The 14738-nt window shown below is 40.1% G+C and overlaps 1 pseudogene; it reads right to left on the bottom strand.

Annotated features, from left to right (window-relative positions):
• Positions 1 to 3622: 3622 nt before the first annotated feature.
• The window catches only part of LOC115410112 (caveolae-associated protein 1-like), a 31814-nt pseudogene continuing 20698 nt past the window's right edge, over positions 3623 to 14738 (bottom strand).

The following is a 14738-nucleotide window of genomic DNA, read 5'->3' on the forward strand; positions in this document are numbered from 1 at the left end:
ATTGACTTTGTCATCATTGTTCCTGATGGTTTAATGTATGAGTTCCATGTATGTCATGGATATGTTTGTGTCTTTTATTTAGATTAGATTAGATTAGATTAGATTAGATTAGATTAAATTAGATGACATTAGATTACATTAGATTAGACTAGATCAGATTACATTAGATTAGACTTGATTAGATTAGATTAGATCAGATCAGATTAGACTAAATTAGACTAGACTAGATTAGATCAGACTAGATTAGATTACATACCATTAGACTAGATTAGCATTAGACTAGACTAGATTCGACTGGATTAAATTAGAGTAGATTACACTAGATTAGTTTAGATTAAATTGGATACAATTAGATTAGATTAGACTAAATTACACAGGATTAGTTTAGTTAGATTAGACTATGTTAGTTTTGATTAGATTAGACTAGATTTAATTAGATCATATTAAATTAGATCAATTTAGACTATTTTAGATTAGACTAGATTCGATTAGAGTAGAGTAGAGTAGATTAGATCAGAATTATATTATATTCAACTAGATTACATTAGACTAAATTAGATTATATTAGACTAGATCAGTTTAGATTAGACTAGACTACATTAGATTAGACTAGATTATATTAGATTACAATTACATTACATTATATTAGAGTCACAAATGAACTGATTCCATTTTTTACTTCCCTCCCTTTCATTTCAACACAACAGCCTCTCAAAAACACATGACAATATCCTTAACTATATTTTTATACCTGCTGTGAGATAAAATGATGACATGCAAACCACAAAGTGATAATTTAGTGTTTATCTTTTTTTTTCCCACTTTGCCTCACTTTCCAGTGTCATAATCATTGCCACATAAATGTGGTGTGTGACTGTTCCAGTGACATGACACAACCACTGTGAATACTGTAAAAGTGTTATTAAGTGGAAACTGTTTGGATATTCCAATGCTGATGCTCATTTTGATGGAATAAATATAAAATATATAAAAACAAGAAACTGACAATAGCTTTTGCCTCCCACCCTCCTGGTTTCAACAAAAACACATATATCGTGAACCAGATAGCTTTTATTAATGAAATCATTAGTGGTTAAGCAATGAAACATTATACATAAATCAGTAACTAAAAAACAAAGCAAGACATCTTATTAGTCAAGTTCCTGTGATGTCGAAGCCTCAGAACAGCTGCAGACATGGCAGTGTTAACATTTTAGCAATAAACCACTGAAAGCTCCAAGGTTCTCAGCAGCTGTGCATTTTATAAAATAGGCAGAAGGCTGTCCTACTGTGCATGTCATTAGTTTTACTGTAAAATCTGTCAAACAGATTCAAGGAATGTGGCCTAAGAAGCGATTCTAAAACCAGAACAGTACAGACAGCAGGATGCAAAAGGCTCTCAGGTGAATAAAAGGATGGGGTTTGGCAGCCATTCACACCTGTATAAAAATGGAACCACAAATGCATTTGTTATGTGTCTGACATTTACATAAAACTTTAACACTACATATTATTGTTGCACTGGTAAGATTAAAAAAAAAAAGTGCTCATCTTAGATTGACATTGTATTGGTTTGTGGATTTCTGTTTTATTAGTTGTAGTGTGCTGTCTGCCCCTGAACAAGATCAGCTGTTTGCTGGAAATGCATGATGTGACTGGATGGAAATATATTTTTACAGATTAAAGTTGCAGTCAGAGCAGGTTCTTGCAAGGCACTCATAAAATATTCCAGAGAGGTGAATGTACATGAAAAACACATTTATATATCCTAGTCACAAACATGTAAATGTGGACAATAAAGTAAAACCTTTATAGAAGGAATTGAATGAGACTGTTATTTGAGAGATGGAGACATGTAGTGACATGAGTGGACACTAGGGGTCAGTATCAGAACACAGGCACAGGTAGAAGACACTGCAGTGAAGCAGGTTCAGAGGAGGACACAACTGAATTGAAAATCCTGGATGGTTCTACCACAGCTGGGAAATATTGGTCCTTATCTCAGAATATTTATCAAACACATCATAAATAACACAATACAAACAATCATGGCAATTATGAATATTGTTGGTCTGTGAGACAGGTCACCGTTGAGCTGTCTATAGATCCTGATTTTCCTTGATCGATTACAGATTGGAAACACGAATAGATATACTTTCAAGATAGACTAAATGAAACCAAGTCTACTGAGTTTTGAACTCAGTGATGAAACGGAGATGACATGGAGTAATGTGTGATGACATCCAAAATAATATACACAAAAAACACAATTGTGAGCTCATCAACACTAAAACAAACAATCATTTAGAAGCCTCTAAATGATGAGTACATGAACCAGAGTAGGAAAACATGTTAACATTTGGACAGGTCAACCAGAAAGGGCAACGCAGAACAGTTTCCATGTTATACTGTGTGTGTGTGTGTGGTGTGTGTGTGTGTGTGTGTGTGTGTGTGTGTGTGTGTGTATATATATATATATATATATATATATAGGTACGTATACGTACATATATGCTGAAATCCAACCATATATACATATATGTATGTATATGTACATATGTGTACGTATATGTATGTATGTACATGTACATATACGTACATATATGTATGTACGTATATGTACATATATAGTATGTATGTACATATATGTACATATATTCAGAAATCCAACCAAAACCAAAGGAGTCATTTCTGGAAGAAGAAGAAGAAGAAGAAGAAAAGAAGAAGAAGAAAAAGAGAAAAGAAAAGAAGAAGAAGAAGAAGAAACATGAAAGGATATAGACGAAAGTACAGTTTGGGGTGCTGTCCTCTCTTTTGTCTTTTTGTCTTTTTGTCTTTGTCTTTTTTAACTCTGACCTCTCAATCATAACTTTTTTCCATTTCCTTTTTTTCCATTTTCCTCTGTCTTTCTCTTCAGAAACAGATTCATGAACACAACCCTTGAGGTGCTTTTGTAAAATGGAGCCCATTTTTACCCTAACGTGGATGATGCAGATAAAGCAGTTAATTATCCTGGTAGTGTTAAAGACCACAAGTTAATGGTACTAGTAATGATTGGGATATGGGGGTGGGTGACCCGTTCTGTCTGACATGCTAAAACTATAACCTCATGAATCCTTATGAAACCTGGTGCGTATTCTAATTGGTTAAATATCTTGGCCTCTCTATGTCTTGTTCTTTGAACTCCTTTAACCGATTTGATACATTTCAGTCTAACCCTAACCCAACTCTGGACTAGTCTAGTGTAGGTTTCACTGAACATATGTAGTTTCCTCAGTATGTCGCTCAAACTCAAAGGTATGTGTTTGTGTCTTTGGACTGAAACAGTGATTATCTGGGGTAATTTGTGTAACAGTGATAGTATTATAATGTCACATTCATCATTTTGGACATCTTGTTACACTACGTTACTACATTTCATACTTCTATGTTCATTTGGTCTCCCACTTCCACTTTGATTTGGACGTCAGTGCGATGAATGTTGGTGTTGTGAGAGAACCACCATTATACCCTACCCTATAACCCTATAACCCTATAACCCTAAACCCCAACCCTAACCCTATAAACCTTGACCCTATAACCCCAACCCTAATTCTATAACCCTAACCCTAAACCAAACCCTATCCCTATAACCCTAACCCTAACCTGTAAGACATGGCTCTTCTATCTGGTCCCTCTTGGCATTTTCTTTCTTTCTTTCTTTTTTTAACATGTCAAAGGGGTTATGACTTTGGTAAACAGTCCGTTATCTATACTAATAGAGTGGGTGACCAAAATGATCCAAATAAACCTGAACTTGTTAAAACTCTAAGTCTTCTTCAGTGATGTCACTCCCACAGATCATTCCGTCTTTACAAAGGAACCTCAGGGTTGTCACAGTGGATGTTCCAAGGCTTTGGACAGATTCCTTTAGTCACTGTCTCTGTCCCCCTGTAAGGCGTCATGGCTGTCCTCCTCGTCTTCATCTTCACCCTCCTCCTCATCACCTCCTCCATTCATCAATTTCCATCTCCACCTCCTCCGCCCCCCCTCTCAACCTCACCCTCCCTGTCACTTCGTGAAGGGCTCGGCGTCCTGGGACACCCTCCACCATCTCAGTGCATTGGACCACCTCCACCGCACCCTCCGGATTTTTCTTAACATGGAAGGTAAAGGGCCGGCACCTGTACACGGCAGTCTTGGACCGGGCATAAACAACGTGGTCGGGCGTGAAGGCCTTCTTGACCTGGGTCACGGGACGGTCTGGAGTTTCTGCTTGCGTTCTTGGTTGACCGCCATGCGGTGCCCAACTTGCCATTTTCTTCTCTCGATGTTGTGACGTGTCTTCTCCAGGTTCTCTTTGGTCTTCTGTTTGGTCTTCTCTATGTTCTCCTTGGTTTTCTGCGTTGGTCTTTTCAAAATTCTCTCTAGTTTTGCTTTGTATTCTCCAGGTTCTCCTTGGTCATTCTGTTTGTTCTTCTCCAGGTTCTCCTTGGTTTTGGCCCTGGTTTTTATCTCATCTTCTCTTGGAGAACACTGTCTTTAGTGTTTTGGACACGCTGCAAACTGCTGCGCTTGATGCGTTCTGCCCGAGACTCTTCAATGGCTTCTTCGATGTCCAGCCCTTCCTCATCTGAGGAGAGGTCCACGTGGGGTTTGTCAGCCTTCTCCCCCTCCCCTCCCTCCTCTCCAGGCTCCTCAGCAGCCTCCTTCAGCTCCAGAAGGCTTCCTCCTCTGCTTCCAGACACAGAGTCAGAAACCTTCATGGATTTAGAGACGCTGAGTTTGAAGGGATCTTCACTTCATCCTGTGGGAAGAGGGACACATTGAATTATATACCAATCAATCAAATTCAATCAAATTTTATTTATATAGCGCCAAATCATAACAAAAGTTATGTCATGACATTTTACATCTAAAGCCGGTCAATATATACAGTATATTTAGCCCTAACTTACAAGTGTTACACATGTATTTAGTTGTTGCATAAGAACAGAGTTACTGTCTCATGCTACGCTCACACTGCAGATAAAAGTGCCTCAAATCAGACATTTTTGGTCCATATGTGACCCATATCAGATGTTTTTATGACTGTCTGAACAGTTCAAATCCCGTTTTTTTCAAACCAGACCCAGGAAACTTTCATATCTGCTCCCTAATCACATTCATATCTGATGTTTTATAATCCCTCTGGTTGCATTTTCATCAACTATAACATTCACTGAAATATGACAGACATCACAATTGTGCACTAGATCCATATTTACTTCCATAAACACAGTGTGAGGCATGTGGACATGACAGGAGTTTAGAAAAGGGCTCTCAAACTCATTTTCTTTCAGGGGCAACATTCAGCCTGATTTGGTCTCCAGTGGGCTGGACCAGTAAAATAATAGCATAATAACCTATAAATAATGACAACTCCAAATTTTTGTCCCTGTTTTAGTGCAAAAAACCCCCATTAAATTATGAAAATACTTACTTTTATGAACTATCCAAACAAAAAATGTGAATAACCTGAAAACACTGAAATTTCTTAAAAAAAAAATTAGTGCAATTTTAACTATATTATGCCTCATCTTATCATTTGTACATATGCATTATGGACTGGATCTACAAAGACTCTAAACACTTAGTAACAGGCAGAAAATAGTTCAAATTGTGCTTAATTTTGTTTAGACATTTCAGGTATTCATATTTATCAGGTTATTCACATTTTATTGTTACAGGATAGTTTGTAAATGTAAATATTTTCATAATTTAATGTTATTTTTGCATTAAAACAAAAACATATACTGTATTTGAAGTTGTAATTATTTATAGGCATGGTGTAAAATTTTTCTCACATAAACCGAGAAGAAAATCTGGAGTCATTCCTTTTTGTCGGTTATTCTGCTGTATTATTTGACTGTAGCTCCTATTGGTCTGTATGTGGAACCTGAACGAAAATCAGTTTGACAAGCCTTGAGTGTGGAATTTTTGCACTTGCAAATTCCTCCTATGGGGCGGATTAGAATCTTTGGCGGGCCAATTTGGCCCCGGGACGCCTGTTTGAGACCTATGGTGTAGACTGTTCCACACGAGTCTGACGGCATTGCACTACATTACGGTAGAATAACAACCAAGCAAAAACTCAGATTTCAGCCAAAAAATTGGAATTGGGATTAAGACCTGCAATGTGAACATAGCAGAAATGACAGAAAAAACTCATAGATAGAAAATTCTTCTTCTTTTAAAAGATAATTTGACAAAACCTTAAGGAAAGTCTTTGTGAAGTTGATGTGACGAGCCTGCGATCCAGGATTAAATCCATCATTTGTTCCAATTGACAAATTACAAACGCAATGTTTGGCTTTTGACATGTTGTTGCATATTTAGTTGGGCAGCCATGGCTCCAACCAAAGGGTTGGCGGTTCAAATCCCGCTCTGTCCTAGTCATGTGCTACTGTGTCCTTGGGCAAGACACTTCCTTGCCTCCTGTGCTGCTACTCACACTAGTGTATGAATGTTTGGTGGTGATGGGAGGGGCCATAGGTGCAAACTGGCAGCCACGATTCATCAGTCTGTCCCAGGGCAGCTGTGGATACAGAGTAACTTTACCACCATCAAGAGGAGAATGTGAGAGTGAATGAATAACGGATCACTAGTGCGCGCTTTGAGTATGCGTCATAGAAAAGCGGCTATATAAATCTAATCCCATATTCTTATTAGTAGCTGTTAGTCTGCATTTGGATAAATAGATGACATAAATGTGTATCTCAGCAGTTTTGTTTGGTTTTATTCACGATGAAGATGTGACTGTACTGACCCCGTCCCGCCCTGATCAAACATTCCACCACTACATCCCTTCATGTTCTTATCCTCCTCCCATCGCACTGTGGCTCTAACCTGACCCCTAACCCTAACCATACCTAACTTTAACCCTCACCCAGCTCGGCCCATCCATCTCCCTCACCACCCTCTTCAGCCCTTCCCCATTTGCATTCATCATGGATGCCTCACCCCCACCCCCTTCACCTCATAAATATAATACAAGGCTCGTTAATGAAGGAGTGGGAGGGAAGGAGGGAGGGAGGGGCTTCCTCTTTCCATCATCCAATTAGGCTCCAGAATGTCCACATGGAGCCAGCGCTCGTATGTATTGTCTTCTTTCCTCTCCCTCTCCACATGCTTGTACAGTCAAAACAGGAACACACCACAACCAGAACAAAGGAGCACAGGCAAGGGAGGCAGAGGTGTGGAAAATGAGGGGCAGTCTTTTTCTGCTGTTGGACAGTTCATGTAAAAAGCACAACAAACATAATGGAACAAGCAACAGAGTCCTGGAAAATCATTTACACAGCAGCAGGAAGACAGCGTCATCAAAGTGTTGGCCTGAAGATGACTTATGGGAGATAAGAGTGTGTGTGTGGTGTGTGTGTGTGTGTGTGTGTGTTGCGGGGGGGGTTCCTATTGTGTTTAGCTGATATTTGATGGTGATTTTTCTGAAGGCCTCGTGTTGCAGTATCTTGGGTAAATTGACCTTGGATGAAGGATCATGTCTTTCCTGAACAGCTGCACTGGAAAATACCTCCTCACTTTAACTCTTTTCATATTGTTTCAGTCATAAGGCCAATGTCAGGAACGCCAGGAATCACTTCAGCGTGTGTGTCTGTCTTTCCCATGGCCTTAAACTCTATAACTCTATAAATGTCCCTGTGCCTGTAGAAGTGGAAGCCGTGGATGGTTGGACTTTGTTGGAGTCTGGTGTTGGACCAGAAGCCATTTGAAAGGCTTCAACAGAAATGTGTCTGAGTACATGAGTATGTGTTCATGTTCAGACGGCTCCCATTTTTAAGGGGCTCATCCACCAGGTGGTTAGGGTTAGATAAGGATAAGGCTTATGCCACATTTCCACCAAGGCTATTATCGTTAACAAAAACTAATGAAATGACCAAAACTAGAATAAAAACCCATTTTCGTTAACTGAAATAAATAGAAACTATAATTAAAAGAAAAAACGATAACTAACTGAAACTGTATTTTGTGCTTACAAAACTAACTAAAACGTATACAAATTATGGATAAAATTCCCTTCGTTATTGTGTTTGTCAATGTCGGACTGATACGAAATCGATTTATTTCGCTCTAGCAATTTTAGTTAGCAGTGCCATATGACACTTCATGGTCCGTCACTTCTCGTCACTTGTGGTTTAGAGTCATCTTCTGGTCTCCACTCTACCTGGAAACATGGAGACTAAAGTTGGGAAAAAGCAGCAGAGTCCTGTCTGGGATTTATTTGAATATGACGGTGAGGAAGATAAAAGAACTGACAAAACTAAAATTAATACTAAAACTAAACTAAAATGAAGCATTTAGGAAAAAATGAAAACTAATAAAAACTAGCAAACCTGCTCTAAAATGAATCAAAACAAACTGAAAAAGAGAAAAAAAGTCAAAATTAAATAAACTAAACTATAATGAAAAATCCTTGTAATCCTTATAACCTTGATTTCCACTATGTGGTACCAGCTTGGCTCGACTGACTCGGCCTCTTCGCATTTCCATTACGAGAAAGGACCTGGAATCTGGTACCCGGTACTAGTTTTTGGTATCACCTCCGCCGAGGTTCCAAGACACGGGACCAGATACTAAAACGTGACGTGTAAACACTGCAGACCACTGATTGGTCAGAGAGTTGTCTCTGTGACCCACCGTTTTACAAAAAACAGATGCGGAAGTTTACAGTAAATGTAGCGGTAGGTTAATCCACATGATGACAGCCCGCAAAACTACACCATTCAGTCAGGAGATTCAGTCTTTGGTGGCCGACGTAAAAATTCAGCATGAGCTTGATGAGACAACGAGCAACGAGTGAGTTTATCAGCAACTCTCTGAGTTGACGACACTGAAGTAACGTGCCGCATTGCTATGACGTCCAGGTACTGTAAAGTTGGTAGTATCCTGTAATGGAAACGGTCTCCAGGAATAGGACCTGGTACCCAAGTCGAGTCAAGCTGAGTCAAGTCGAGCTGGTTCCATATAGTAGAAACGCGGCATTTGATTGGATTCTGTACTTTACATTGTCCCTTTCAAATGAAGCCCAATACATGTATTTTGGTCCTGCAACATTAAGAACTAGAAGCACTCGGAGAGCGCAGACCTCCGCCAAGGCTGATCAGGCCCCCCCCCGATCACCACCTAAATTCATACTTTCTCCCTTATCCATTTCCAACAAACCTGAAAAATTTTCAAAATCTGTCCATAACTTTTGACTTATGTTGCACACTAACGGACAGACAAACAAAAGACAGACAGAAGACAACAAAAACCCTGGCAAAAACATAACCTCCTTGGGAGGTAATAAGCACAACAAAAAGGGGAGATGATAAAAGTTCACCTCAGTTTTTCTTGATGAAAGCCTAAATTCGTAACATGAGCGAGAATTCATACAAGATAAACAAAGTAAATGCAATGAGGGAGGAATGTGTTGAGTCGGTATACTACTGCTTTTGACTCCAGGCTAGTTTTATTTACACACAAATGTGGTTTGATTCACCATGAACCACTCTGAATCCTGTTCACCCTCAGCAGTGTCATCAAGAAACACACACTACAATGTGTCAAACCTGGAAGTTTCAGCCCACACTGGGATCGGACATTTAATGAACTGGACACCCTTGAAAACATTAGAGTATGAAGACAATATATATGACACTTATGGATCCATACACACTGAGTCTATGAAAGTGTGTGTGTAGGTGTGTGTGGTGTGTCCTAAGTACATGGAAAAAGTGTATGGGGAAGTTCAGCCATTGACTTTAGTGCCTTGACTTCCTGACCCTCCTAATTTAATGGGACGGTTCTCCACCAGGCAACTGCGCCAAGACGGAAGGTACACTCAGAGCCATGGAAAATACAGGAGTGAGGTATGTAACGGGTGTGATGGGAGGACTTGTTGTGTGTGTGGTGTGTTCATCAGACCACATCTTGCCTTCAGTTCTTGCAAAACTTCTCAGAGATAAAGACCAAATTTCCATATCTGCTTCTCACTTAAATTACAAAATGGCCGGGAGGAGGGAAGGGAGTTACAAAACACACAATATGTGCTTGTGTGTGTGAAAAAGGGAATCTATGTGTCTTGGAGCCGTGGGAGTAAATGTCTGATGATTTCATTTTCCACCTTCATGCTGATGTGTGTGTCTAACCTTGGACACTATTCCCTCGGTTACTGGGGCTAGGGTTAGGGTTAGACATGATTCACACCTACTGGATTAAGAAGCTGACTGCACTCCATGAACGCCTAGCAGCACAGATGAACCAGCTGCTAATGTGGGGAAACCACCCACAGTGGCTAACCCAGGGCTGGACAGTCATAATGACGGACCCCTAGAAGGCAATGATACCATCCAACTACCGGCCTAGAACCCGCCTCAGCACCACAGGAAGCTCCTATCAGGCATCTAATGCCGCGTTTCTACTATGTGGTATCGGCTCAACTCGACTTGACTCGACTCGGCTCTTTGTGTTTTCATTACGAAAAAGTATCTGGAATCGTACCCGTTACTAGTTTTTTGGTATCACCTCTGCCAAGGTTCCAAGACTGGGGACCAGATACTAAAATGTGACGTGTAAACACTGTAGACCAGTGATTGGTCAGAGAGTTGTCTCTGTGACCCGCCGTTTTACAAAAAAACAGATGCGGAAGTTTACAGTAAATATAGCGATATGTTGATCCACATGTTGACAGCCCGCAAAAGTACTCCATGGTTTGTTGAGGAGGTTCAGACGTAAAAATTCAGCTGAGCTTGAAGAGCCAACATGCAACGAACGAGTTTATCAGCAACTCTGAGCAGACGACACGGAAGTAATCCGCCACATCGCTATGACGTCCAGGTACTGTAAAGTCAGTAGTATCCTGTCATGGAAACGGTCTACAGGAAGCATCTGGTACCTGAGTCGAACTGGTTCCATGTAGTGGAAACATGGCAATAGCGGCTAAGATGAGTAGGCACATGGAGCAATACATGAGAAGAGCACAGAAAGGAATAGGCAATAACACCAGAGGAGCCAAACACCAGCTACTGGTTGACAGAACTGTAAGACCAGAAACACCAACCTGTGCACTGCCTGGACTGACAACAAGAAAGACTATGACTCAAGCCACACATGGATATTGGAGTGGTTAAAGCTGTAGAACATCCACAGGACACTAAGAGAGTTCATCCAAAACTCCATGAGGCTATGGAACACGACTCTGGAGGCCAACTCAAAGCCAGTTGACGAGGTGAACATCAGATGGAGCATATACTAAGGAGATGCCCTGTCCCCCCTGCTGTTTTGCATGGGCCTAAACCCTCTCAGCCAGATCATCTCCAAGAGTGGCTTTGGGTACCGGTTTAGAAGTGGAACGACCATCAGCCACCTCCTCTGTGGATGACATCCAGCTGTATTATTCTGTATTTCTGTCTGTCCTCTGGGCCTTCATACATTCAAACCCAAACAGAAATATGTTGCAGTACCGCTGGGAACCATGGGGGCAGTGTTGAGATTTAAAGACAATAATTTCCAGAAATGGTGGAACTTTTTAAAGAATGACAGTGTGACTTTTGCAGACCTATGGACATACCGGTGATATTCTCACTACCATCTTTAGTGTCCTGTCTCTTGTGTCATCCCAGTATTTGTATTATTGATTCTTCTTCTCTCTCATCTTCTCCTAAACCAGATGTTCATTTAGAGGGTGCCCTCTGGTGGATGTGATGCCAAATGCTCATTCCAACACAATGGACACATGGATAAGGCTTTGACACTGAAAGTGTTTGGAACAGACGCACATATTTACGTAGGTGAAGTCACCTCAATGGGCCTTTAGTCCTGGACCTTCCCAACATATGTTTGTTATATGTTGTGTTTTCAGCGCATGACAGTGAACGAAAGTGCAAGTCCAAAGAGTTGAACTGCAACACAAAGAATGGTTTGTAGTTATAAGAGGCCAACGGTCAAAGCAGAAACATTCAGTTCCTGAGGAACACAAAGAACTCATAGAACAGATGGAATTATTGTGTGTCTGGACTGAAGTTTTCATGTGGGCATATGATAATACTGCAGGGGTAGTTATGGGTGGGGCATATGATAATACTGCAGGGGTAGTTATAGGTGGGGCATATGATAATACTGCAGGTGTAGTTATGTGGGGCATATGATAATACTGCAGGGGTAGTTATAGGTGGGGCATATGATAATACTGCAGGGTAGTTATAGGGGGCATATGAATACTGCAGGGTAGTTGGTGGGGCATATGATAATACTGCAGGGTAGTTATAGGTGGGGCATATGATAATACTGCAGGTGTAGTTATAGGTGGGGCATATGATAATACTGCAGGGGTAGTATAGGTGGGGCATATGATAATACTGCAGGTGTAGTTATAGGTGGGGCATATGATAATACTGCAGGGGTAGTTGTATGTGGGGCATATGATAATACTCCAGGGGTAGTTGTATGTGGGGCATATGATAATACTGCAGGGGTAGTTATAGGTGGGGCATATGATAATACTCCAGGGGTAGTTGTATGTGGGGCATATGATAATACTCCAGGGGTAGTTGTATGTGGGGCATATGATAATACTGCAGGGGTAGTTATAGGTGGGGCATATGATAATACTGCAGGTGTAGTTATAGGTGGGGCATATGATAATACTGCAGGGGTAGTTGTATGTGGGGCATATGATAATACTCCAGGGGTAGTTGTATGTGGGGCATATGATAATACTGCAGGGGTAGTTGGTAGTGAGTCATTATCAGCCCGAACAGGGAAACCATGGCAACAACAACAATAACACAACCATAGCACTTATCCTAACCTGAACCTGAACCATTGTGTTGGGGTTTGTGTGTGCGTGTGTTAAAATGTTTTTCATACATGAAGGGGACATGAACCTGGAGACCTGATGGCTAGGGTTAAGTAAGGATTAACTTAGTGGAGTGAAAAACAAAGGAATCTGTTGAAAAAGGAGGAAGAAGTGAAGAAAAGGTTTGGTTTAGGCATTCTGTATTCTGGTGAAGGTTACGATAAGTGTTCATGACACCAGTGAATCAGTGGAAAGTATGTGGGTTTTTATTTAACATCCCAGTGGGGACTTGAGCCTGAGTGTATGTTTACTCATCCTGTTACCATGGAAACAAAATCAGTGTTGTTTTTGTCTTGTGTTTTTATGTCATTTTTTTTTTCTTTTTGAATATTTTTTATTGTTTATTGACTTTAACCCTTAAAGACCCAAACGTCCACCTTTAACCCTTAAAGACCCAAACATCCACTTTTAATCCTTAAAGACAAAGGTTCCACAGTAACATTTGGGAACAGACGTTGGGTGTTTAAGGGTTAACTGTACAGACATTATTTTTGTCTATAGTATTGGATTAGATTTCTATATACTGATCTATTATTATCCTCTGTGTGTAATCTATGTCTTCTGAATTTTCAATGTCATTTTTTTTTTGTTCTGTCACATCTGGTTCCGTCCTTGGCTTCATTTTTTTCTGTTCATCTTTTTTGTTGTCGTTTAATTTATTTATTTATTTTTACATAATTGTTTGTTGTGTGTCTTTTCCATCATTTTTGATTTCTCATAATTTATGCATATTTTGTGTGTGATTTTATTTTCAATGTGATTGTGTGTGTGTGTGTGTGTGTGTGTGTGTGTGTGTGTGTGTCTATGGAGGCTTTCCACTGCACCCACTCATGTGGTTCAGTCCAGGCTTCAACACACCCCTCTCTGTTTAGTTTCCTGTTTAAACTCTGTTTGGTACTGAGTTCTGCTTCTCTGTGGAAAAGACACATCCACATATGAATGTATTTGGACTGAACCGTGTGTGTGTGTGTGTGTGTGTGTGGGTGTGGTGTGTGTGTGTGTGTGTGTGTCTGGGTGTTGTGTGTGTGGTGTGTGTGTGTGTGTGTGTGTGTGTGTGTGTGTGTGAGGGGATTTTCCAGAAACACAGGGAATCCTCATGATACGTCTGCTGATTTAACTGGAACAGCAGTCAAATAAGGACACATCCCCACCATGAGCTTCAAACTGGAACTGATTCAGAAGCTTTGATCATATATAAAACCTTTGTAAGTCAGTGAAATTTACTCATAAAATAGTGACTTAAATCAGGAATGAAGCCAATTATTATGATCGTAATGTGCCCACGCATATTTGTCTCCAGTAAAAGTCCAGATACTTGTTAAAAACAGCCTGTTTTAAAACTGATTCTCCTTCATCAAGAGTAAAAAAGGATCAAAGTTCTAAAATAAATGAATGAATAAGTAATAAATGAATAAATAAATAAACATTTGAAAAACTGAACTGAACCAAATCTTTTGTCTTGTCATATCTTTTACATCATTTTGTCTGTTGTGTTTTTTGCATCACTTTCTTCTTTTGGTGTTTTTTTTTTTTTTTTTTTTTTATATATGTCATTTTCATTTCTGTCATTGTATGTCAGTTTTGTCTTCTTTTTTTATTTATTATTTTTCAGTTTTGTCTAGGGTTAGTATTAGGGCTAGGGTTTCAGTGGGTTAGGGTTAAACTTAGGGCGAGGTTCAGGGTTAGGGTCTCAGTGGGTTATGGTTAGGCTTAGGGTTTCAGTGGGTTGGGGTTCGGCTTAGGGTTAGGTTCAGGGTTAGGGTCTCAGTGGGTTAGGGTTAAGCTTAGGGTTAGGGATTCAGTGGGTTAGGGCTAGGGTTTCAATGGGTTAGGGTTAGGCTTAGGGTTTCAGTGGGTTAGGGTT

Source organism: Sphaeramia orbicularis, chromosome 19 (genome assembly GCF_902148855.1).
Source record: "Sphaeramia orbicularis chromosome 19, fSphaOr1.1, whole genome shotgun sequence".
In the NCBI taxonomy this organism is placed as follows: domain Eukaryota; kingdom Metazoa; phylum Chordata; class Actinopteri; order Kurtiformes; family Apogonidae; genus Sphaeramia; species Sphaeramia orbicularis.